This window comes from Triticum dicoccoides, chromosome 2A (assembly GCF_002162155.2).
Source record: "Triticum dicoccoides isolate Atlit2015 ecotype Zavitan chromosome 2A, WEW_v2.0, whole genome shotgun sequence".
NCBI classification, from domain to species: Eukaryota; Viridiplantae; Streptophyta; class Magnoliopsida; order Poales; family Poaceae; genus Triticum; species Triticum dicoccoides.
The window spans coordinates 19660920-19664764 of NC_041382.1; the positions used below are offsets into that span (position 1 = coordinate 19660920).

The 3845-nt window shown below is 49.5% G+C and overlaps 1 long non-coding RNA gene across 1 annotated transcript; it reads right to left on the reverse strand.

The window, feature by feature from the left end:
- On the reverse strand, positions 1-1280 carry LOC119358689. Its single transcript, XR_005172282.1, has 3 exons — positions 1147-1280; positions 895-1045; positions 1-300 (listed from the first exon to the last, which is right to left on the reverse strand). It is a non-coding gene; the product is annotated as an uncharacterized LOC119358689 (long non-coding RNA).
- Between the last annotated feature and the right edge of the window lie 2565 nt (positions 1281-3845).

Consider the following 3845-nt stretch of genomic DNA (forward strand, 5'->3'; position numbering starts at 1 on the left):
AAGATATATTAGTCACATTGCCATTCTTTGCATGTTACATTGGAACACACTTTCAGAGTACACATGGCTTCACAGCCTGATGGCCTCACAAGCAGTTCATATGTCGCAAACACGAGTACAGAAACAAGCCGTTCTTATTTTACAAGCCAATTTCTTGCGCAGAAGAGAGGTTGGTCTTGGGCATGGATTTTAAGTGCATAGTCCTCTGATTGTCTACGGTCGCTACGGCGCTGCCGTGTATGATTATATCGGTGTCAGATGCAACTTTGTGTAGCAGCGCCGTGTAGAAAGGTTCCATACCTTCAAAGGAAACAAATAGTAGTAATTAGTACTGATACCCCATATATAGAAGAGAAGTCAAAATGAGCAAAAGCACACTTATAAAAGACAAGAGAATCCTCTTATATACTCCGAACTGAAACCACGACAGATATTTTGGAATGGAGGGAGAAGTAATACTATTCTCCAAACATTTTTTAAATATAGGTCCCTACTTTGGAACAACCCAAATGAAAATAGTACTCCTGCTATTGCGTGGAATTAGCAAGCATGTCACATGAACTGGTCACAGACGACTGGCTAATCATTTGCTAGCTAGGAAACTTCTCAGGAGATGCTAAATAAGTCCACTCTGCATTTAGCGTCCATATTTCCTCGCTCATAACCTCACAAGCAAGCAAATTGTAAGAATTAATTTCACAGAAAGCATATATATTCCGGCCGGTGGATCAAAAACATAATAATGGCAACGAAAACAAGACAGACACTTGTAGTAATGTACTACTCCCTCCGTAAACTAATATAAGAGCGTTTAGAATACTAAAATAGTAATCTAAACGCTCTTATATTAGTTTACAGAGGGAGTAATAAAGATGGCAAAGGGGAGACCTGCACCTGCTATTGCGTTTCCTCGTCTCGTATATAAACAATCCAGATCCCACCGTCGGGGTCGACAACCAGCACACGAATAGGCGGAGCTTCGTCGGCTGGATCGTGGCCGGGGGGAGGCGGCGGCGGGGGCGCCATGAATGATATAGAGTAACGTCTTGAGAACGAAACAAAACGAACAGAGCACGCACGTAAGAAGACGGAAATGAAATGGAAAAATAGGTTCAAAGAAGAAGGAAAGGAAGCTCAGGAGGGCACCGTTGCGCGGCGGAGATCTGTGCTGCGTATGTGGTGCGATGAGGCCGGCCGGCCGGCCGTCTCCGCTGCGCGGTTGAGGAGGAGAACTCGATCGGGGTTGCGCTCGGGGTGGAGTAAGAGAGGAAGGAGATGGAAGGCGTGCTGGTGGTTTGCCCGGAGCTGGAGAGGCACGGCGGCAGTCTATTTGTAGGTTTTGTGCCACTAGTACTAGCGCGTAGTACGCGGGGGGCAGTGGCGGTTGGGCGGGACAGGTGGCGCCCTACCCCGGTATGTACGCTTGCTTGTGTAGGTGGAGAACGCACGCACGTACGCATCTCCGGAGAGAGGTAGAGGTAGAGAGAGAGAGAGAGAGTTGTTTATCCTCCTCGTATCGTATGCATTGCACGTAGTAGTTTCGACGTACGAGCTCGCACGTCGCGTCTCATGACCCGGCCGCCGTCAGCAGCCCAGCGAGCGTGCATGCATGCCCCTCGCGTACGTCCGCACGCCGTCCAGGTGCACGTACGCGTGGTCTACGCGTGAGTTACACCGACAGCGCGCGGCTCTGGCCATTATTTCTTGGTATGTTCCGCTCTCTTTCTTTCAGGAGTTCTTTTTTTTTTTGCGAGATTCTTTCTTTCAGGAGTTTCAAGGGCAAAGCTGCTTACTTTTAAAGCTAGCGGCGTGAAAGTTTGACCGGGTACACGCATAATAGTTTGTAGTTTTTTTTGGCGGAAATCACCCCAGAACTATACTAAAGAACAGCAGTGATACAAGGCACCCTCACAGGATAAGAAAGTTACAATCGGGTCCTTAGGAAGTCCAACCAATCACAACACCACCGTGAACTGAAGGCGTGACGTCCAGCTGTCACAGCGTCTCCCTCGGAGCTGGCCTGACCTTGGATTTGGGGACGAATTTGCCGGAGACGAAAAGTCTTCAAAGTTACGGTCCACATGAACCAGCACGTCAGTGAGGAAGTAGATCAAACCACCGCCATCTTCATTGCCTTCCTCGCTGGCGAGCCAGAGGGAAAGAGTCCTAGAATCATTCTTGTACAGAAAGCCACCACACACCTCGTCAACAGCGCCGGAGCAAACGCCAATGAAGCGGGGAAGAATTCTGTTTTGTGATTTATACTAATATCCTAATATATTGTGGCATATTTCTCACATGTATTAATTAGTTGGTATCTGCCCTGAACAGGAAAACAACCCTTATTTGTGGCGAAATTCTTTTGTAGCAGAAGATGGTGCTTGCTTGATCAAATATGGGAACGTGTTAATTACCTTTCCGGAACAGATAGAAACGTGTGTTCTCAGCTGCAATAATCTGCTGCGTCATGTTTTTTACTTCCAGTCCAAGGCAAAGGCAGTTTGGGGCGAATGCGAGCTAATAAATTGCCACATTTATAGGCTTTCTTTGGTTCATAGGATAGGATTATCATAAAAATAGAAAAGTTGTAGGAAATAAGGTGACATGAATCTCAAATCCTATTAATAGGAATAGAAAAGAAGATGTCATTTGGTTCACATTATAGAAAATTTTCCATCGAATTCAGGCTAATGTTCATTTTTCTTTGAAATATGGAGGACAAGAATCAATCCTATGTAGGAATGGAAATACATTTCTATGAACCAAAGGACTCTAAAGAAAAAAAATCCTATCATATAAATTTCCTACGAAATTCCTTCAAGGAGGTCGTAGGAGTTGCCATCTTTTTTTTAGAAAAAGAGGATGACCCCAGCCTTTGCATTTGGGATATGCATGCGGCCATTTTATTGATTATTCTCGAGGACCTTACAAAGTAGAAGAACAATATGTCTAAATCCGCCATCTTGGCAACATCTGCCGCTACTCCTATTCAAATGATGAAGGGGTGCAAGCTGGGCCACATACCCAGACCTCTCACCTAAGCCTAACATCTAAAGCCGGAGGCCCCGACCGAGCCATCTGCCGGGTCCGGGGCTCAAACCGGTCCGACGCACTCACATGTGTCGTCGCCGTCATCTTCCACTGGTCCATCTTCAGAGTAGATTGATGTGACAACCTTGGCAGGTCCTCCGTCGTCGACGCCACCACGACGCCAAATGACGATCTCCACCTACGCGAGCCTTGGCAGGTCCTCCGTCATTGACGCCACCATGACGTCAGACGACGACCTCCACCTACGCAAGTCCATCTCCAAGCAATGGGCGTAAATCCATGCTACGATAGGGCCGCACCACCGCCGTCGCCCACCACCCACAAGCGCCACCCAACCCCAAGGTTCCCAAAGCGGCACCTTCAAGAAGGAAACGTCGCCTTGAGCGCCGCCGCCGCCCAACAAAGTTAGGGCTTTCGCTCGAGAGACCTAGGGAAAGGGGAAGTGAGGAGATCAGTCCATACCGACGCCTCCAAGGAGGGGAATGATGCCCTCAAGTGTTGCCGTCGGCGCAGCCGGTCAAGGCCGGCCAGGGATTTTGCCCGAACTAGATCCCCGCAGCAGCCCCTCTTGTACAGAACCGGCGACCAAGAGGACGCGCGGCACGACCAAGCTGGCTCGCACGCCGAACATGGAAGGAGCGGGCGGCGGGACGCCAGATCCACTGCCCGCACGGCTGCTAGCCGGCCGTGCCTTGCCAATGGAGCCGTCGCTCCAGATCCGGGGTTCCCCACGCAGAGACAGGGCAACCGAGGCCCCGTTGCCACCATCCTTGGCGCCCCGGCCTTGCCCGGCG